Source organism: Panthera tigris, chromosome A1, assembly GCF_018350195.1.
Source record: "Panthera tigris isolate Pti1 chromosome A1, P.tigris_Pti1_mat1.1, whole genome shotgun sequence".
In the NCBI taxonomy this organism is placed as follows: domain Eukaryota; kingdom Metazoa; phylum Chordata; class Mammalia; order Carnivora; family Felidae; genus Panthera; species Panthera tigris.
Genome location: NC_056660.1, coordinates 161,962,598 through 161,986,153, shown reverse-complemented (window position 1 = coordinate 161,986,153; position 23,556 = coordinate 161,962,598). Strand labels below are relative to the sequence as shown.

The 23,556-nt window shown below is 34.4% G+C and overlaps 1 long non-coding RNA gene across 1 annotated transcript; it reads left to right on the top strand.

Moving 5' to 3' along the window:
- The first annotated feature begins 2,340 nt into the window (after nt 1-2,340).
- LOC107179316 lies at nt 2,341-20,481 on the top strand. Its single transcript, XR_001509915.1, has 3 exons — nt 2,341-2,416; nt 8,640-8,720; nt 20,456-20,481. It is a non-coding gene; the product is annotated as an uncharacterized LOC107179316 (long non-coding RNA).
- Nucleotides 20,482-23,556: the final 3,075 nt, after the last annotated feature.

Below are 23,556 nucleotides of genomic sequence, written 5' to 3'. Positions count from 1 at the left end.
CATGACCTGAGCTGAGGTCAGATGCTTAACTGACTGAGCCACCCAGGTGCCCCTAAATAAGCAAACATTTAAAGAACTACCATGACTTGTTTGTATACTAAGGAAGAAAATGCATTTAATTAACTGCTAAAATTTTAAGAAAATGGCTCACTAAGACTACTACTACATTCTACATGTGACATTTTTGTAAAAAAAAAAAAGAGTTAACTATTTCAACAGCTTTTTAAACACAAAGTATATTTCCACTTAGAAAAATGGTTTAATAGGATAAATGCTCGTGGAATTTATCAGTCAACATGCCCTAAAACAGCAACATCTTTATCATTGAATTGACATGTTTATTTTTACTTTTATATAACCTAAACAGTAAATATGCCTTTTCTTAAAATTTTAATATACAATTTTCTAAACTTGAGAAATGAATACACTATAAAATTAAATTTCATTTTTTGTTGTTACTTCAATAAATTGAGAAACTTTTTTCTCCTTTTTGATGCTTAAGGTGAATATTGCAAAACTCCAAATTGGTATATTTACTTAATAATGAAGATATTACTTTTTAAACGTTTGAGAGAGAGAGCCTGTGTGCATGAGCAGAGGAGGGGCAGAGAGAGAGAGAGAGAGAGAGAGAGAACCTTAAGCAGACCCCGACTGAGCCACCCAGGTGCCCCTCAAGATACTATTTCTGAAATTTATCTAGTATTTTTATCATTCTGTTATTTTAGTAGCTTTATTGTTCTGTTTATCAGTTTACATATCCCTAAAGTCAATTGTTGAAAGTGTACAATTCAGTGATTTTAGTAAATTAACACCCCAGGTACCACATCCCAGGATACACTTCCATCTGAGGCCAAGTGGTTGGTCACTCTTTACATTTCAGTCATCCTGAGATGGCCTCCTCCTGTTTACAGTTAATCACTCCCATTCTCAGCCTGAGAAAATACTCCTTGGTATCTGTTTCTATAAATTTGTCTTTTCCAATCATTTCAGACAAAAAAGTATACATATTCTTTTGTATATTCTCAGCTCTTTCACTTAGAATACTATTTTTGAGGTTCACCCATGTTGTAGCATTTATCAGTACTTTTTTTTAAATTATTGAATATTATCCCATTTTGTGGATATACTCTCTTTTATTTTTTTTCTTCAAATGATCACCTACAGGTAGATTATTTCCACTTCAGGCTCTTATAAGTGGTTAATATTTCTGGGAATAATTTGCATACATGTTTTTGTGGACTTTGAAACACTTTTCTTGGCTAGATTCCTAGAGGTATAATTTTTGGGTTTATGTTATGTTTATGGTGTGCATAAGGGTCTTTTCTCTTTCTCTTCCACCTTTGTTTTTTTCCTTGCAAGTGTACAACCAACTGTTCCAGGGCCATTTATAAAAGAATATGCCTTTATTTAAAAAAAAATTAATGTTTATTTATTTTTGAGAGAGAGACAGAGTGAGAGTGGGGGGGCGAGAGAGAGAGGGAGACATGACTTGAGCTGAAGTTAGACGTTCAACCGACTGAGCCACCCAGGCACCCCAACCATATTTTTCCCTTATTAAATTGTATTGACATCTTTATTGAAAATAAATGACTTTAAGGTAAGGGTCTGTTTATGAACTCCCAATTCTGGTCCGTTGATCTATTAATACTATGATTATACACTGTCTGCATTATTTTAAAGTAAGTTAAAATCAAATAATTCTCCAATGTGTATTTCTTTCTTTCTTTTTTTTTTTTTTTCAAATATGTTTTAGCTCTTCTAGTTCCTTTGTTTTTCCACATAAATTTTGGGATAAACTTTTCATTTTCTACAAATAAGCATGTTGAGATTTGATAGAGATTGCACTGAATTTATAGATCAATTTGGTGGTAATTGCCATTGCGACAATAGTAAGCCTTCCAATCAGTGAACATAAAATGTCTTTTTATTTGATCCTAATTGTCTTCTCAATGTTTTGTAATTTTCAGTATATACGTCTTACATTTCTTTTGTTAAATTCACTCCAAAGTAGTTTATTTTATTCTGATGTTATTGTGAATAGAACTGTTTTGTAATTTTATTTGAGATTGTTGCTAGTATATAGAGATAAGTAGATTTTGAATATCGAACTTGTATCCTGTGACTTTGTAGAACTCATTTATTAGTTTTTGTCATTTTTTTCCCCTTACCATTTTTCTACATATAGGATCATATCCCCTGTAGGTGAAAACATATTACTTTTTCATTCTGATCTGCATGCCTTCAGTGTATTTCTTTCAAAAAAATTTTTTCCCACCAACTAAGACCTTTAGTACAATGTCTGATAGAAGTTGACACATGGATATCCTTGGTTTGTTCCAGAGACTAGTGGGAAAGCATTCCAGTGTCTTCTTGCCAACTTTGCCTCTTGTGGGATTTCAGCCATTTCTCATGCAAGGTCAGTCATTTATCTTATTGATGTTCCATGAATTGGTCCGTTAAATATATATTTTCAAATTTGTTGGCATCATGTTTTTCATATTTTCACAATACAAAAACTGAATACTGAAACAACTAGCTTGGTGTTGAAAATAATTAAGTTTAATATAAGATATAATGAATTAACATTCTAAGGGAAAGTATGATATGAGGGAGAAAGAGAAAAGTATTAATAGAAAAAATAGCAAGCTTAAGACAATATTATAATAACAAAATCCAGAGAGATCATATAAGAAGGCTGAGATGAAAAATAAAATTTAATCCTGAAGGTTGTAAATTTAATGATCAGGATAGGACCTTGAATTTGGTACATTAGGAAAAATAAAAGTGTTCATATATTTTCTCTGAAAATATATGCCTTATAATTCCATAGAGATAACAGTAATTAGGGGCTTGAATAAGAAAGACTGTGTGTATAAATTATAAATGAAGCCAAATATAATATTTTGGTCAAGGGCATACTTTGATAGAGAAGACATTAAAGTTAAAATAAAAGTTTTATTTTATTTTGTTTTAATATGTATTATGTCTTATGCATATAAAATATATAACATGTTTCTTATAAAATATGACATATAATGTATAATTATATAATATATATATTACATATTTGAATGTCTAAATGCCTACCATTTGATATATTCTAAAAGCCAGCATCTCAAAGTTAGGCTGAGGACCAGTAGCAGCAGCACCCCACCACATGAGCTCTTATTAAAAATGCAGAACCTCAGGGCACCTTGGTGGGTCAGTGAGTGGTGTCTGACTCTTGATTTGGGCTCAGGTCATGATCTCATGGTTGTAAGATCAGGCCCTGCATTTTTAAGAAATGCAGAACCTGAGGGGCGCCTGGGTGGCTCAATCGGCTAAGCGTCAGACTGGATCAGGTCATGATCTCTCAGTTTCTGGGTTTGAGCCTTGTGTAGGTCTCTGTGCTGACAGTTCAGAGTCTAGAGCCTGCTTCAGATTCTGTGTCTCCCTCTCTCTGCCCCTCCCCTGCTCATGCTCCATCTCAAAAATAAATAAATGTTAAAAAAAAAAAAAGAAAGAAATGCATAACCTCATTTCTAAGCAAGATGCAGAACCTTGGACCAACCAAGATAGCAGAATCTGCATTTTAAAAGATCCCTATGGGGGATACAGGAGTACTGATGCATAGGGGCACTTGTACCCCAATGTTTATAGCAGCACTCCCAACAATAGCCAAATTATGGAAAGAGCATAAATGTCCATCAACTGATGAATGGATAAAGAAATTGTGGTTTATATACACAATGGAGTACTATGTGGCAATGAGAAAGAATGAAATATGGCCCTTTGTAGCAACATGGATGGAACTGGAGAGTGTTATGCTAAGTGAAATAAGCCATACAGAGAAAGACAGATACCATATGGTTTCACTCTTATGTGGATCATGAGAAACTTAACAGAAGAACATGGGGGAGGGGAAGGAAAAAAAAAAAAAAGAGGTTAGAGTGGGAGAGAGCCAAAGCATAAGAGACTCTTAAAAACTGAGAACAAACTGAGGGTTGATGGGGGGTGGGAGGGAGGGGAGGGTGGGTGATGGGTATTGAGGAGGGCACCTGTTGGGATGAGCACTGGGTGTTGTATGGAAACCAATTTGACAATAAACTTCATATATTGAAAAAAAAATAAAAGATCCCTATGGGATCTGTGTTTGCATTAGAGTTTGAGAAGTCGTGATTTAAAGTATTATGCTTTCACCTAGCAACTACAGTATCTTCTCGAGAGGAAGTATTTACCAAACCATATGGTACCCATTGTGGGTATTAAATTATCCTTCATGGAAGAGTCTCACAGTCTAGTAGGAAAGTCAGGCAGGCGGATATAGTGATAGTTGGACTAACACAGTGCTAAGGAAACATGGAGGGGACATTAGTTGGCTTCTTTGTGACTGCCAGAGAAGATAGATCAACATTTTAATTGGACCTTCAGAGATGGGGAGTATTCCCCAAGTCTTCAACTCTTCATCAACAAAAGGTAGGTGGAACTCACAGTCATAGCCATTGTCTACACAGCCTCTGACAACATCTTTACCCCTGCACAATGGAATCTTCACTGCTTCACATTCCACAAGGACCACCCTTTTGCTAAAACTATTTAACTTAATTCCACTAGGATTCAACTCATGATATTTCTGCAGTTGCCACAGAAAGCCTCAGACTTTCTCATACCTCCTGGGTGGTCTCCTGCTTGTCATCTAACCCTGAAAAATCCCTTTTCAATCCCCTTCTCACCATCCCCCTTTTGAGGGTCCTCTTGGTCCATCAGTAGCAAAACCTCATCAACCTCCTTTTTGAGCATTTCCTTTAGCATTTTACTCTAAAAGGAACCTGGATCTCCACTAATGATACTTTTGTTTACTTGTTTTTCTTTTACCCCTATATCCACTAGTCTTAAAGGTGGAGTACTTTTTCTTTGTTTCCTCATTGATAGTTCCATACCTCTCTTCTTCTATTTTCCTTGCAACCATCTTGATTCTTTTCTTCTTTTCTTTTTTTTTCTGTCTTTTGTTTCATCACTTCAATTCTTCATAGTGTTAAAATCTAGAAGTATCTGAGCACTTGTTTCATCTCTCAGTGATTTTAAACATTATTTTATTGTTTTCTCCAAATCTACTCGTGTCTTCTTTTTTGGTGATTAGAATACATGTGGAGAGGATCCTGCCCACTCTGGCCTCCCAGTTTCTTTAATCCCCAGTTATTCCTTCGGTTAAACCCTAGACCATGTCAATTCCTAAACCTGTAACCTTTCCATAATTTCATTTTTATACATCTCATTATTGATTACTCCCCCTTCCTTCTAGTTCATTCCTCTAGAATTATATACCCAACAAACTTTTACCTAACTGTGACCTCCCATCCATGGAGTCTACTAGTCTCATTGCTGGAGACTTTACATCAGCCCTTGTGCCTTTTTTTCCCTCTTTCTACACTCACTCCCTTGGTGATTTCATTACATCTCATGCATTTAAATATTATCTGTATGCTGGGGCTCCTGGGTGGCTCATTCAGTTAAGCATCAGACTGTTGTTTTCAGCTCAGTTCATGATCTCACAATTGTGAGATAGAGCCCCATGTCAGGCTCCACTCTGAGTGTTGAGCCTGCTTAACAGTCTCTCCCTCTCTCTCTGCCCCTCCCCCAATTTCTCTCTGTCTCTCAATCAACATGACCTCTATGCTGATGGTACCCAAAATAACGTCAGCTTATATTTTTCTGTTGAACTCCTAAAGTGACAGATGGAGGCAACTGTTTTTGCTTTCTATTTGTTGATTTGTATATTTCAGTTTTGATAACAGTTTCTGGAACATGGTAGGCCTACAATAAATAAATGAATAGATTATTTGCCCCCCAAAACAAAGAAGTAAGAATACATGGTTTACTGAAATAATTTTGGGTAGTAGTATGTGGTTGAAATGAAAAGTGCCTGTGTATATATAGGGATGAGGCTATTGGTTGAAGCTGATTTTAAGGAATTTGCACTTTATCATTATCATATACATATTCTAGACCATATCTATATTTTTAACACTAATAAGAGTTCAATAAATCAAAAGATTAAGTCTTTAATAAAAGATACTTTGTTATTATAGTATTTTAGTGTTTTATAGAATTGTAGAGCCATACATCATCCTCAACAGGGAATTCATAGCCTGAGCATTCATAGTATGAAGTCAGTTATCTGTTATGTCACACTTATTTCTGTGAATTTAGTAAGCAAAAAACCTGGCAAACTATCACTGTAGAAAAGTATTATAGTACACAACAAATATAGGAAAAACATAAAATGTGCATGGGCAGATGTATTTAGAATGAATAATATAGAATGGATTATCTTGAAAATTTTAACTTGTCAGCATGAGAAAATCCACACTTCTGTGTGCTTCAGTGAAGCACTTCATAAGATTTCAGAAAGTATATGATACTTTAAATTATGCACTTTTATTTCACAGTAAATATATTCATGTGGCTCTAATGAATGACCCATCTTGTTATACAGTAGAGAAGAATGTGAAAAAAAATTGGACAGACTTCATTGTCAGAACCCCATGTTTTCTGGTTTAGAACATCATTAAGCTCAATATCACTCTGAACTGTCATTTCCCTTCCTAACAGCGCATGCACAGAATAATGATTGCCAACAGGTGGGGGTTAATTAATCGGATTTCTTGCACGTGGGCTACAGGTGGAGAGCTGTGCTTCCCTGAAGCAGTCATACCTGTCTTTACATGTCCCAGCACTTGGTGTACAGTGTCGTAGAGAGAGCAGCGGAATTATATTAATCAAATTTTAGTTTTTATCTCGTTCCTCTTAAAAAATATGCCCAGATATTAACTACATAGTATCCTTGGAAAAGTAGTTTATGGTTACATCTGTGAATAAGGTGTTCGTTTATACACAAACTTACTGTGTTTATTACACGTGTGTACATGTTCTACTACCCAGACTACTTGAAAACTGCTTCTGTACTTTTTTTGTTTTATGTGATTTCAGTTAATATACTCCATGGGATTAATTATAATTCTCTGGTCCGTGTAGTAAAAGAATACCAACTTTGAAAATAGAGACAATAAATCCCCATAGTAATATCACCAGTATTATAAAGGGATATTCTCAATATGTTTACGCAAAAATATTGACAATTTAGATGAAATGGACAGATATAAATTATTAATCTTCTATCAAGGGCTGGATCTGACTTCACCAGCCCTTGAATCTGGATTGGCCATGTGACTTTTTGAGCCAATGGGGCTTCAGTAAAAGTAGCAGATGCAGATGCTTGAAATATATTGGACATTGAGGTTGTTTTGTTGTTTTTATTGAAAGTGGAAATCTTAGCCACCAGGTGAATAATATAGGGGTTTGTGAGAGGATGAGAAGGCATGTGGAGCGAAACCAGCATAAGTGGGAAAACAGTTTGCCAAACACCATACATGTGAGGGAGGACTTCATCAATCATCCAGCTTCTCACTGCAGAGCAGCTGACAACAGAAACATGAGAAGGTGCAATAGAACCTACCCACCCAAGACCATCTAGATTGTAAAACCACCCAGTTAAATGCAGAATTACAAGATAATTTAAATGTTATTTTAAACCACTAAGGTTTGGGATTATTTGGTATGAAGAAATAGCTATCTGACAAAGTAATGTGTTTCTTAATTGATACTCTCTTTACTATAAAAATAAGCAAAAATAACAAAAGCTGTCCTTTGCTTATAAATTATGGCTTGTCATAGTCTGATTAAGTTAATATACTACATACAATGTCCTATCCCCATTTCAGCTGGAAGTCGAGAGAGCTGAAATAGAGATGGAAGGAGATTCTCGATTTAGGGGTAATGATTAAAAGATGAAACATGTCAAACCACATTTGACCAATTCAGCAAGAAATAAAAAGACATCACAGATCTTTATGTACAAAATGACCCATGTGGAAATATGTTTCAGAAAGAGTTTAGGATGAATGGTAGAATTTGCCAAACAAGTATACTCAAAACCATAAAAACATCATTATTTTGTTTTATTTCATTTTGTAAGCATCACACCAAAAAGACAATTAAAAACTAACATTCATTTAAAATTCTACCATTGTACCTCTTCATTTAAGAGATTAGTGGAGGAGGGAGGAAGGGAAAGAGTATGTATAGGGATGTGGTAAAGGGGAAATAAAGGCAGGAGAACACGTGGTAAGGCTCTTACACTGATGTGAGCAAGAAACAAGAGTCTGTGTTATAACGTGGCAATGAGAATTAGAAGCCTATGATTGGTTCAAAAGAATTGTGTATGGATCCTTAGCTGCAGTACAAAATCTGGTGTTAACAGTGCCGAGCTAAATGAAGTAATTTTTTTTTTTTTCTGAAAGAAACAAGATCAGAGCTTAAATTAAATCTAGAAAAAAGAAAATCTTTAGTACCTATTAAAAGACCTAAATTGTCCATTTTGTATTAGTTTATATTATTTATATTGTGTTAAAACTCCATTAAAATCATACTTTGAAATAGTTTTAATAGTATTTCTGTCTTCTCAATCTATTTTTTTCTTTACCTCTTGGATCTCCTGTCACTCCTCCTCCTTTGCCTCTCCTACCCTTTTCTTCCACCTCCTTAATTTTCTTTAGCATAATTTTTGGTTCTAATGCGGATTTATATCCCTCTGTTTGCAGTAAGCTATGGGATACAGCCTATGTGGTGGTGAAGAGAAGGGACCAAGTGGTCATGCCTACATCCCAGCACCTACGAATTTGGTAAGCTTGGGCTTGTGATGGAAGTTTTCTGTAGCTTTCCTATTCATATGAACAGAGTAATAATGGAGCTCACCTTACTAGGTTGTATTAAATATTAAGCAAGTTAGTACATTTAAAGTGTTACATTTAAAGTTCTTAGGACAGTAATCACTCAGTAAATGTTACTGGTTAATTGGTTCTATCCCTATACTTAATAGAAAATGCTGGTGTAATTGATAGAATTTGCATCAGTGTATGCCGAACAAATATACTCAGAACCATAAAAACATTATTATTTTATATTTCATTTTGTAAGCATCACACCAAAAAGACAATTAAAAACTAAACTTCATTTAAAATTCTACCATCCTAACTCATCATATACCTTCAGTTTTTCTGAATTTCTTTTCATTTTTTCCCATATCCATGCAATTACATATTTTGCTTAATTTCAACTTTTTCACTCTAAATTAATTCTATACTTCCAATTAATATTTCATGATTATTATTTTAATATCTGAATAGGGTTTTTCTATAGTCACAATTTACCTGACTCAATTTATTTTTTTTCATAATTTTAATGTGTAAATGAGGATATTTATAGTGAAATTTTTCTTTCTCTTACTTTATACTCAGATTTCTTTTTACTAAATTTAGATTTGTAATAAGAATTATCCCACAAAAATTACAAAATGGACAGCAAGAAATTTAGATGAACAAACTATATTTGAAATAGCATATTCAAATAGAAATATAAGACAATAATATAATTTTATCATAATTTGTTTCATAAAAGAAGACCTACTACTTAGACTGAAAAATGGATGCATCATTAAAATGCAACAACTAAAATTTGAGTATTTGAATTTGGTTAAATATTTTTAAGACAGAGAATGGTAATTCGTCACCTAAAATATAATAGAATTACCTTTAATATTATGCAGTGATGAACACTAGTACTCACTAACATCTAATTTTCCTCTCTTTCTGGATCTATAGGGAAGACTATATTTTTCTGCTCCTTGATGTTAAGCTGGTGATAGATTCTTAATTCTGTCCAACGGGCTGTGAGAAGTGATTGGGTTTGCTTCTGGGGTAAAGCTTTTACTTAGAGGATTCTTTCTTTTTTGTTGCAATGTACAAGGTGGACTCATGGTCCAGATAAAAAAATGCTAACAAAAGGCAGCATAGCTTCCACGAGGTCTCTGTGTGCAGGGCAGAGTCATTCAGGACATGCACTGGAATGGGAAGGGCACATGCAAAATAAACATTTGTTTGCCGATTCCTCTGTTATTTGGAATTTTTTGGAACTTTTATAGACTCTGGTCACTCATTAGTTGACCAATACAATACTTAACAAGGCCTCACGTATTTGCCAATTTAATCAAATAATTCTTTCTAAAAAATTTCCCTATTTTCCTTCAAACATAAATTACTTAATGTGATCCTCTTTGAATTCATAACCTGTAGTAACATTTTACTTTCTCTTTTCTGGTTCTCTTGAATAGATGATCTTTTGTCAGTTCTTTTAGTTTTTTTTAACATTTTGAAAATATGTTTTAAGTTTATTCATTTTTGAGAGAGAGAGAGAGAGTGTGTGTGTGTGTGCAAGGGAGGGGAAGAGAAAGAGAGAGAGAAAGAATCCCAAGTAGGCGCTGCACTGCCAGCACAGAGTCTGATGGGGGCTCCAACTCCTGAACCATGAGATCATGACCTGACCCGAAACCAAGAGTCAAATGTTTAACTGACTGAGCCACCCAGGTGGCCCTAGTGTTTTTTTGTTTGTTTGTTTGTTTTTTGTTTTTTGTTTTTTAACATTTTCATACTTGAAAATGTCAAAAATAAAAATTACAGCTTTATAAAAAAAATAACACAAGAGTTTCAATAATGACTTTACACAGTATTATGATTTCAGATTGACAGTTAACAATCCCCCGTTTTTAAACATTTCTGAATATTTATATATTTTATTTTTTAATGTTTATTTATTCTTGAGAGAGAGAGAGACAGAGACAGAGTGCGAGCAGGGGAGGGGCAGTAAGAGAGGCAGACACAGAATCAGAAGCAGGCTCCGGGCTCACAGCTGGCAGCACAGGGCCCAACGTGGAGCTTGAACTCACAAATGGTGAGATCATGACCTGAGCTGACGTCAGTCGCTTACCTACTGAGCCATCCAGGCTCCCCATCTGAATATTTATATCAATGGTATAATAAAAAGGATTGTATCCATGAGAAAGTGTGATAAAATATTTTATTAGTTTATCCATAAAGTATTCTTTTTTAGTAAAAATATTTTCTTGCAGCTAAGTAATGGGTTAAAAGTGTAACACATTATGAAGTCTGAAATGAAGAAGTTGTTGGAATATGGATTATGAAAATACTTCAGAGCAAGAATATATTCCAATAACTTGATAAAAATTGCAAGCCAATTACCTGCAAAAATAAAAAAAAACAATTATGTTTGATAATTTAGAAATATAAATGTCACAAAATGTGCAATTGTTTTCAATTTCATCTCTCATAACCATATAGACTCAATTATAGTTTTCCATTATACAAGACTAATTAGTTTCACAAAAACTGGCATCTTTGCAATGCAAGGTATCATAATTAGGATTTCATGTTTTAATTTGTAAGTGTGTTCCCTTTGATTTACTGCCATATGCTTTATTATTTTAGATACATATTTTGAACAGATATTTCTGAAATAATCAGTTTACTCCTTCCTTTGAACTACATTTGTGTTTAATCAGAAAACAAAGGCTGTCCTTTTTACAAGAACATTTAAAACTAAGAAAAAAAATGATAAAGAAAAGTAATCTTCTAAGATCTAGAACAATTAAAAAGACTTTCCATCCTGTATGATTTCAGTCATCTTTGCTGCTTTTTGTCCCGGAAACCTTCCTACTAAGTTATAATTTTATCTCCACTTTGAAGAAAGATTATTAGATAGTAAAACATATAAAACAAAAGAAATGAATGAAATAAAACACACAGCAGAGCAGAATGAGTGAGGAGTAAGATAATATGTTGATGAATGTTTCATTAGGCAATATCTTACCTCCCAAATTGCTACATTGCTAAATTGGATATTATTAATGTGAACAAAGTGTATTTCACGGGATGCTAAAGCATACAGATACTTTCTTGAATTCACACAGGTTTAAATCTAGTTTGATTGAGGAGACAAGAAAACAGCTAGTAAATATGAGCAATACTGGTAAGGCCACAATAAAACTATAAGAAACGAGTAATCAGTGGAGGGAGAAAAAATTGTGATATGACCTGGGTTAGTTCATGTATGCCCTTTTCCTACAGCTGATGATAAAATCAACCCTTTCATAAATAACTTTAATTATGAATTTAGGTGTCAATATAGATATCCTCTTTATATTTGATATGTGAACCCAACTATTTGCTGCTAATATAGGCATAAAGACTTGTATATAGGAAGAGTTGATATATGCACATGGTAAATGGATGATATTTGAATTAAGATAGGTTCACCTTTCTAACATAGTATAAATCTGAAAATACTCAGTTGTATGTTGTAATTAAATCTCTGGGAATATTCCTTTCTGAATAAATAATCAATTCAACTGACTAGAACACTTACATGTAAGCATTGGTAGAATAAATATTACCAGAGCTTAACTTTTTGCTAATTAAACTAAACTTAGTGTTTGAGTTTTCTTGTCATTTGAACCTCAGAAATTTAAGTTTAGGTGCAAGTATCACATTCTCACAGAATGAAAATTGAATATCAAAACCAGTAATCCTAACGGTAAGGAAGTAAAACTCTGAGATTAAAAAGATTGATAGCAAATGTTTGAATATTTATTTTTTTTAATTTTTTTAATGTTTATTTATTTTTAAGAGAGAGATAGAGAGACAGAGTGTGAGCAGGGGAGGGGCAGAAAGAAAGAGAGAGAGAGACACACCCACACAGAATCCAAAGTAGGATCCAGGCTCTGAGCTGTCAGCACAGACCCAGACACGGGACTCAAACCCATGAACCATGAGATCATGACCTGAGCCAAAGTCAGGCACTTAAGAGACTGAGCCACCCAGGTGCCCTGAATATTTATAGTTTCTAATACGTTGGAAGATATATCTTGGATTTTAAATAGTACTCTGCTATATTCACACTGCAACAGTGGTTTATTTGTTTTAAAATTTTTAAATTATAATGGAAAATGACAAGAAAATAGGCCATTGTTGAGATTTCCTAGTGCATTGTTTTGTGGAAACTAAAATATGATTAACATAGATAAAAATAGATTGAGTTCTTTAACTTGAAAAATGTATAAAATAAAGAGGTCCCTGAATGGTTTTTAAAGTTCAGCATATCCATTCATCAGTTGATGGACATTTAGGCTCTTTCCATAATTTGGCTATTGTTGAAAGTGCTGCTATAAACATTGGGGTACAAGTGCCCCTATGCATCAGCGCTCCTGTATCCCTTGGGTAAATTCCTAGTAGTGTTATTGCTGGGTCATAGGGTAGGTCTATTTTTAATTTTTTGAGGAACCTCCACACTGTTTTCCAGAGTGGCTGCCCAGTTTGCATTCCCACCAACAGTGCAAGAGAGTTCCCATTTCTCCACATCCTCTCCAGCATCTATAGTCTCCTGATTTGTTCATTTTGGCCACTCTGACTGGCATGAGTTGGTATCTCATTGTGGTTTATATACACAATGGAGTACTACTTGGCAATGAGAAAGAATGAAATATGGCCTTTTGTAGCAACGTGGATGGAACTGGAGAGTGTAATGCTAAGTGAAATAAGTCATACAGAGAAAGACAGAGACCATATGTTTTCACTCTTATGTGGATCCTGAGAAACTTAACAGAAGACCATGGGGGAGGGGAAGGGAAAAAAAAAAAAAGTTAGAGAGGAAGGGAGCCAAATCATAAGAGACTCTTAAAAACTGAGAATAAACTGAGGGTTGATGGGGGGTGGGAGGGAGGGGAAAGTGGATGATGGGCATTGAGGAGGGCACCTCTTGGGATGAACACCGGGTGTCGTATGGAAACCAATTTGACAATTAAAAAACTAATAAAAAAATAAAAGGTAATCATGAAGGATCCGTGTGGTGACATAAATGTTCTGTATCTTGGCTGTCATTGTCAATATCCTGGCAATGATATTGTACCATAGTTTTCCAAATGAAAAATTAGAACTTCTCTGAAGAAATAAAATGTATTGAAAAGAACCAAATAGAAATTATAGAACAGATACTGTACTATAGATTTGCAATGTGTTTCCATTGGGGGAAACTGGGTGAAGCATACATTGAATCTCTCTTTTGATTCCTTACAACTGCATGTAAATCTACAATTATCTCAAAATAAAAATTCTAATGAAAAAATAAAGCTAAGCATATATTTAATATTGATCGTCTTTTTAACAAGACTATTTATTAAACCTGAACACTCCTTTCCACATAGCTGGCTATATAATACAACGTTTACTGTACAAAAGCTAATACTTTATTTTTTCTATACAATTTGAAATAAAATACGAATTTGAACTTTTCTTTGCTTCTGGCTACCATTTTCAGAACTTCAAAAGAAGGTATTCAAAAGAACAGGGGGAAAACTCTGGTCACGTATTTTGATCTGATGAAGATCAGTTCAGTCTGGTTACTCAGCCAAATGTGGAAGGAAATAACACCAGATATTTTATTTGATTGTCTTGACCACATAATTCTTTTGAAAGGCTTAATCCAGAGATCCCACAAGTAAAAAGGAAAAAAAAGTATGTTTCCATAATAAAATTTTCTTAATCATATATCTGAGTTGACTTAATTCGTTTTAGAACTTAAGAGAATTTCAGTTTCTAGTCTTCCATTGTCTGAAGTCTAGTCTTGAGTTTTCTTCCATTGTTAACCTTCATTAGAAAGTATCCTTCCCTTGATTATCTTTCAAAAAATGCATAATTAATATATTTCTAAAGATGGATGATAAACTATTCCTATCATAACAGTTAGAAATGTATTTTTTCAGTATAGTAGTGTTAATTTGGACAGTAGATCATCATTTCTGTTGATAATCTTGAACCATGTGTTTTATAAATTATACTTATTATATAAAATAACCTTGGGAAATTAATCTTTCCATGTTATTCATATGTACACTTCACCTGAAAAGGACTTTGATTTCACTTCTTGGGAATTACTGGAAAATGGATTTCCCACCTAGAATTCTAGCACATTTATAAACATGACCTAGTAGTGGAATTTATGGCATGTAGTCCTTCTGTTGAGGATTTCTGTGTACATAAAATTGCAACTGGGTTGCTTTCTTCTGTGTAAAATAAAGTGATTGGGAAAGACTACTGATTTGACATTTTAATTTTAGCACAATATATTTTTATGAAAATAAAAGCCTCCCTTTTCTTTCCATGATGTAGAGTCACATCTGCCAACTCCGAGGATGAAAATCACACAATTGGTAGACCAGGGGAATCAGTGAACTCCCAAGTCTTTCCCAGCTAAGCAATCTATGATAATTTATAATTTAAGTTAATGGAAAATATCTCTAGCTTTTCAGCATGTTGCCCCTGGTTTCTTTTCTGGAATGCCCTCTTCAGTGACATGGAAGTTTCTCCAGAACCCATCCTCCAAAACCAAGCTCAATTCCCTTCTCCCAGAAAATTTCCTCATCCTCCAATTAGTTTCTCCAGACCTTATACTTCTCTAGTCTATAATCCGAGTTGACTCTCAGGAAATGTTTGCATAATTGAGTTGTGGAGAGGAGAAACAAGAAAAACATCAAAACCAAAATTTTAATTAAAGTCCTTGTTACTAGAAAAGTCAGGTGACTGGAAAAGTACAGAAAGAAGGCTTCCACAGCCACTAAATTTACTGTGCCACAAATTTTGATCACCAAATCTTTCATTAACAGCTGGTCGTCAAAACCTCTATGTTGTTAATGATTTCTGCTTGATGTTATACCATTCATTTCATACTTTGTTTTGTTGTTGTTGTTTGGTAGTGGTAAAAATACATCAGTTGGCATTTTAATTTAATACTTCAAGTTTCACACATCGGCCCCAGTTAGATAATATCTTAGCTCTCAAAAAGAGAAACAGCAAAGTTTTCACTGCAGGGAGTCCAATGGGTCCCGTTCTACATTAGGCCATCAACTTTGTCAAGAAAACAAATGACTCAGAAATGTGACCTGGAATGAAAGTCAGTCTTCACAACATCCTTGGACATTTGAACATGCTTTAATTCCTTGAGTTTATTTGTCTAAAATCCATCTCACAAAAAGGTTCTGCCTGTAGGAAACCCAGAACTCGCCTCCGGACTCTATGAGAGGGTAGAGAAAAGATATTTGAGGAGAGACCAGAAATGCAGTTTTGATTTAGCTGCATTACAGTAAGGAAAGGGAAAAAAAGTATTAACATAAGGTAACAAAAATAATGTGCAAAAATCATGAAACAGGCATGATACCAGTTACATCTATCTTAAATACTCATTGTGCTGGAGGATGGTAAGTATCAATACAGTGTGGACATAAGACTTCCAAATGTTGAGCAGAGAAATGCCAACCTGATTTATCCTTAGGAAATCTAATGATGCTAGTAAGTAAGTAATGGAAATATTCATTAAAGATAATGAAGGACTTGGTGATTCAGTACAAAAAAAGAGTATTTTTTCTTATTAGAGAAAAAGCAATATGTATTGCATTCACAGGTTTACATTATTTTATAGATTTATCAAGATCCAAAGAGAAATGGTTTTGTTCGGGGAAGAGAATTCAATGTTTGAAAATAAAACCTCTCTAAATTATTCTTCCACGCATGCTGAAACAAACAAGAAATGTCTGACTCATTCACATCATATAAGAAACACTTACTATAAAGCTTAAACCTATAAAAACCTGCAACAAAATATGGAAACAAATCTTGTGACATTGAATTATCAAGATTCCTCAAATACAACTCCAAAAGCACAATTCATAAAGAAAATCTTCATAAACTGAGCTATAGCAAAATTAAAAACTTCTGTTCTTTAAAAGACACTGTAAAACAAGTAAAGGCAAGTGAAAGAAAATAGTTGCAAAACACATACCTAGTCAAGGACGTGTTTTCAGAATAGAACACTAAACATAATCTCTCCAGAAGCTCTCACAATGCAATAATAAACAGAACACCAAATCAAAATTGGGCAAAAGATTTGAACACATGATAACAAGAAGTTTTAATTTGCATTTCCCTAATGCCTAGTGATGTGGAACACCTTTTCATGTGCTTATTACTCATCTGTATATCCTCTTTGGTGAAACATCTGTTCACATCTTTTGCTCATTTTCTAATTGAATTGATTGTTTTTTAAATATGAGTTTTGAGAGTTCTTTATATATCCCAGATGCTAGTTCTTTGTAGGATATGTGGTTTATAAACTTTTTCTACCAGTTTGTAGCTTGTCCTTTCATCTTCTTCAGAGAGTTCTTCATCAAGCTAAAGTTTTAACTTTTGTAAGTCCACTGTATCATTTTTTTCCCATTAATGGACTGTGCTTTTTTGCCTGGTCCTAGATCTTGAAGATTTTCTGTTGTCAGAGACAGGGACTCTTGGTATTTAGCTGGAGTAGGGTGGGCATTGACAAAAAGGTTCTTTGGTTTTGTTTCTTTTTTGGCCTGTGGGAACAGGCTTTTCCTGGGGGCTTTCTTTCTGTACCTGTTAGCTCTTTCAGGTTGGATGTCATGCAAATGCTCTGTCTGGCTCAAATGGGAGACAATATGAAAAGCGAAGGAATTCAGTGACGCCAAGTCTTTACTTAAGTCAAGCAATCTTCAGGCAGCCCACCTCCTTCTTCCCAACTTTGAGGGACTTTCTATGGTATTCTTTGAGTCCTAGCATGACCTTATATGACATTTTCCTGGAGCAGTCTTTGGTCATTCCATTGGAAAGTCTGGATCTAAAACTTTCCCCTCATTCTCAATAGATTTATTAATAGTAGTACAATTTGTATTCTCCTTAAAGCATCATGTGTCAAAGATCTGTGAGTATGTAATATATGGGTTTCAGTATTTCAAGGGTGGATTGATGCCAGATATACCATAATATAGCTTGGGCTGTCAAATTGTATTTTTCACATAACATCACAAGAGAAATAGGTATTTTAATTTCTAAAACCTCTACTTGTTGCAAGACATCATGACTACCTCCACTCATTCCTTAATTAATATATTTCAGCCAAATTTCCTTTCAAACTCCTGTAGTCTCCTTATTAGTTTTATTGTTATTCTGAATTCCCTTCAGTTTGTCTCTGACCTAATGTACAGACACACTCAAATAATAATCTAATACACCTTACTTGCACTTGGCGGGATAGGACACTTTTTACAATGCTCTGTAGAGAAGACATGCCAGTTGGCTACCTCACAATTCAAGGTTCTCAGAGAATACCCAAACGTGCCATGCTAGGACTGCTCTAAAAACAATAAAGCGCCATTTAATGATTATATATAGTGATGTAATTAATATAGCAATGACTAAGCACACTTGAGTATTTCTTGAATGTTGAAAAAGGTAGCAAGTGATGTATCATTTTAAAATAAGTATCAGAGGGTAGGAGTTCTGGCTATGACCAAGTGATGAATATTCTCTCAGTAAATACTCTCTGTAAAAGCAGCTATCAGCCTATACCAAGTGGACAGGAACCATTATTTCAGCACACTGGAATTTGACCAAAGGCATAGAAAAGCCTGAGAAGTATTTACCTTTAAAGATAGCCTGAACATCAGACAAAGTATAATAGGGAGCCAGCGACAAAGCAGAACTGTGGTTTACAGAGTATGGCAAAAACAGGGCAAATTTGTGGCTTAAAGGCAATATCTAAGTATATATGTATTGAGCTACCCAATAATAATAGCAACTGAAAAGCACAATCCAATTATGGCAACATTGATGGCAAAGTTTTTCTTCCTCCTAAATTAAGGGGAACCCAGTTATCTGTATGTTCATGTGCATTAGGCACAGGGTTAGGAACATGATAGAAATGCATATATAGGAAGCAAAAAAGGCTCAGAAGAAAGAAGGGTCTATTTTCTCCCTAAGCTTCAAGAACAGGAAGAAAGACTTCCTGGACATGATACTGCCCAAAATCCCAAAGTGGAGAAGACGAATGCCTATGGTGAAAAGTGTGGGCTATTTCAAGTAAACGGCCACAAGGGCAAGAGAGAGGGGTATACAAGTATTTGGCATACCCTTCTGTGTAGCATGAGAGGAAGTGAATTTTAGAGGTAATTTGGCACTAGATCAAGATGGCCTTTTATACCTTGTTATAGAGTTGGAGTTTTTCACTATAAGAATAGAGGGCCATTATTGAAAGGTTGCTTACTGGTGAGTATTGTATCAGATGTGTGCATTAGAAATGCCAATGTGAGGGGCTCCTGGGTGGCTCAGTTGGTTAAGTGTCCAACTTCAGCTCAGGTCATGATCTCACAGTTTGTGGGTTCGAGCCCCACATCGGGCTGTGTGCTGACAGCTCAGAGCCTGGGGCCCCCTTCAGATTCTGTGTCTCCTTCTCTGCCACTCCCCTGCTCACGCTCTGTCTCTCTGTCTCTCAAAAATAAATAAACATTAATTTTTTTTAAAGAAATGCCAATCTGAACCCTGTTTGGCTGGGTTAGAATTAGGGAGACCCCTTGAGGAGGTTGTTAGCATGAACCAATTAGTGTAGGAGGAAAGTAGATTCTTAGAGCAACTCTTCTTTAAAGCTGTTTGGTCTTGAGCCCCATTACACTATTAAAAATGATTGTTGGTGCAAAGAACTTTTGCTTTTATTCCCTTAAAATTTTCCATAGAAATTAATACAGATTTTTAAATTATTAATTTTAATTAAATTATTGAATATAAAGCTATTTACAGAAATGTCATAGTTTTATGAAAACATAAAACATTATGAAATAAATTTTCCAAATTAAAAATCAATGCAAAAAGTGACGTTATTTTATAATTTTGTAAATCTCTTTAGTGTCTGACTTAGGATAGCTGGATCCTTATATCTGTTTCTGTATTTAGAACAATCTTGTTTTAGTTGATAGATCTGAAAAAAATCTGGTCTTACACAGACAAGAGTTGGAAAAGGAAGGAATGCTTTAATAACTCTCTAACATAACTTTGGATATTCTTCTTAAATACCCCACTAAAACTTAGGGGTAGTTTATTAAACTTTAGCTCCAATTGAAATTGAACACTATATCAATAAATTTACACGTTGTTACATTAAAATCCATTGGTCGTCTTTGTGCTTTGAATGGATCTTCTCCCCATGAATTATAACTCAGAAAGTTTTTTTGGAAAATACTGGTTCAAATGACATTATTTTCAACTTTCAAATATTGATACATTTTATTATGTGATATTTTAAGAAATTATATTTATTACCTCTGATCTCATCAGAATAGCCTTTAAGTATCTAGAAGCAGTCAAGCTAATAGTAGTAAATATTAGTTTTCCAAAATTATAATTTTTACTTGAAAGAAAGCTCAAATATTATCAATGGCAGTATAGATTCTCAGTTGGTTTACTTGAAGACACATGCTCACATTGTATATTTTTGAGAAAATGACTGACAAATACCCAGGTCTGAATAACTATAGTTTTCTGTCATTCTGTCAAGTAAACATTATGTTCTGTGAAAAGTGATCTCAAAACTCACACAGTGGTTTTCTTCTAGATCATCATTGTACTGCAGTATACAACAGAAATGTTTCATGTGTGCTTCCCATTTCTCTCAGGCAGACTATTGAAAAAAGAAGTACTTATTGGTAAGATTTAATTAAATTTTAATTTTTCATCAAGGACATTCTTAAGTAAAACTGGCTTTGTCTTTTTTCTGTGAATTCAGGAAAGTGAAGAATAAAATGACTTATAATGTACTTTGGTGCTACCATCTTCATTGCTCATAAGCAGCCAGCATTTTCCCTACCACTGCTTTTACACCATTAGTTACAAATACCAATATGATAGAGAAAACAATAAAATTATTTTGAACTCCATAATCCGTGGAAATGTATCAGAGATTATTGGAGACCATAGACCATACTTTGAAAACCACTGACTTAAAAAACAGCAGAAAAGAATCAGGGAAGAATGGATGTAAGAGATTTGGAAATATAAACTTTATAAGAACTGTCTTTTTTGAAAAAAAATCTCTCTCAAGTTGCCTACGTAGGTGTATTAGAATAACATTAGTGCAGACTTTTATTGCGTGTGGTTTTGTCTTTTTTTCTTCTTTTCAAATGGCTTCTATCATTTGCCTAACTGATCTACCTAAAGGTTTGTGAAACCATCCCTATCTTTTTCTGTACTTACTCAGAATCTCCTGCAGTACTGACCATGTCATAATTAACTACACAACCAATAAGACCCGATTAGTTCGTAGCTCTTGAAACAGACTGAAAAAAAAAAGGATAATAGATTTGCACTCTTATGCAACCTAACATTATTATATTAGGCACAACTTTTTATTATTTTTAAATTACTCTGAAATTGAGACATATTCAAATATTAAAATTAAAGCTATTGGCATACTAATTACTTTCCCACTTAATTATAATAGCACAGAACAAATGGTAGGGTTTGCACAGTAAACAAAAGCCTGGAAGGATAATATCTTCCAGTTAATTATTACTTTAAACATGTGTCTCTCTGTTTGTGACCTATTAGGGTTGTAAGTTTTGCATATTACTATATTTTGAGCCAAGTTTGAAGATGGTAAGAACATAACAAAAGACACAATTATTTAGACATAGGGCTTTATTTTACCACAAATTATTTAAAAAAAGAAAGGCCTCTTATCTCTATTCTAGGAATAGTTTTGTTCTAATCTCAAGCCCATGACCTTGGACACACATCATTTAGTTGCCATGTACTTTATCAGACTCATCTATAAAAAAGAGGTAAAACTAGATGACTTGTCAACTCCAGTCTTTTTCTTTTTTTAAATAAGGTACAATCATCAATCCATGACCATGGTGACCAAAATGATTATTATATGTTAACAGTCTGTGATCTATTAAAAAGTGGATAAATGAATCAGTTTGGTCACCATTGCAATGCTGTGGTGATTTTTTAATCTCTTCTGGGCAGATCTTTCAATCTCTTCTGGGCAGATTTTTGCAATTCATTCATACAGATAACTATTAGATGCAACTAGTTTTCTTTTTTCTTAGCAAATGTAAATATTCAGATCATATTTCTATATCCATATTAGAAAATGGCGGCTTAATTTCTACACTTTTCCCCATTTTGCTATTGATTTAGCTGTGTAAATCCAAAACTGATTTTGTAAAGGAATAGACTAAGCTTATTGAGTCAATGTATGATGTTTTGGAACCTGAGAACGTTCTCCAAACTGAATTTTTTGATTTCTAATTATACACTGTTGATTAACATTAGAACGGGTGGCACCTGGGTGGGTCAGTTGGTTAAGCTTCTGACTTTGGCTCAGGTCATGATCTCACAGTTCATGGGTTCGAGCCCCACGTTGGGCTTTGTGCTGACAGCTCAGAGCATGGAGCCTGCTTCAGATTCTGTGTCTCCCTCTTTCTATGCCCCTCAGCTGCTCGCACTATGTCTGTATATGTCAAAAATAAATAAATATTAATAAATAAATAAAATTTAGTGTTGAAATATAAGAAGAAAATAACAAGTAAGTACTAATAACTAAGAAAATAAAAAGTAAAATAATCTCTGTATGAGGAAGGGTCTACTTTAGTGGTTTTGGATGATAAATAGATAAATCTAAGTCTCCTTCTAGAGTGGTAAAGTGTTTTAAGAAATCACATCTTATGGGGGAATTGAGAATAACTTTTAAAGTAGGATGGCAGACCTGCTATGAGTTCCTTGACAATTTCATTCAGTCTTATAATCTCCTTACTAAGTACATAATGCATGACCAAAAAACCATGAGAGTGGTGAGCATAGAGGATGTGTCTCTTTCTCTCTCTCTTTCCTTTCCCCCCTTTCCCCATGCCCCCCACCTTCTTCCACCTATCCTTTAACATTTGGCTTCCATTATAATAGGCAGCTGTGCATGGTTGGGTAAAAATTGGACCCTCGTTCCAAACTTAAACCAGAACAATGCTAAAGGCATTCAAAATTGACATTTCTCACCCTTATCAAAATGGAACTTGAGAACTACTCTGTTATCCCTACATGTAGACAATAAAGCTTACCCTGCACTTGCTTCTATAGTTACCCTATGAAGTCATTTTATCACTAATAGTATAGGAATTGAATGTACAGCAGTTTTTGAAATAGCAACTAGTAGTTACTATTTCCCTTTGTCACTCAAAGAAATTCTGATTTTGTTTTAAATGAACCACCTTTTCTGTCTGAGCCCAGTGTCCCTGGCAGAGTTGACTTTATACCCAGCATCAGTGTGTGACTGCCATTAGAACTAAGCCAACCGGCACATCTAGGCGGAGTGTTTCAAAGAAAGTTTCTGACCTATTTTGGACCAGCTTCTCCCAAAGCTCTACTTTTATTGGAACTTATTGTGAAGACAGTATCTCTCTCTTCTGCTGTGGTTATAACTGAGTAAGATAGAACCCTACAGCTATATAGCAGACATCTTTTCCTGTAAGAGAAGAAAGCGTATAATCTCTGATGGTGGTGTGAATGGTATAAAATGGTTGTCATAACCGAATTCACAATGAAAAGTAAAATTTTCCTTGAGCCACTTTAAGTAGGGCATCTTATTTTATATTTGAAATTTCCACTCTAATAAATATAACATCACATAAACTCTCTGCTTTATTTACTTTTATATTTCATTTGTACATTATCTTAATGGGATTGTTTTTTACTTCTGTTAAAATTTGTCCAGTGTCCC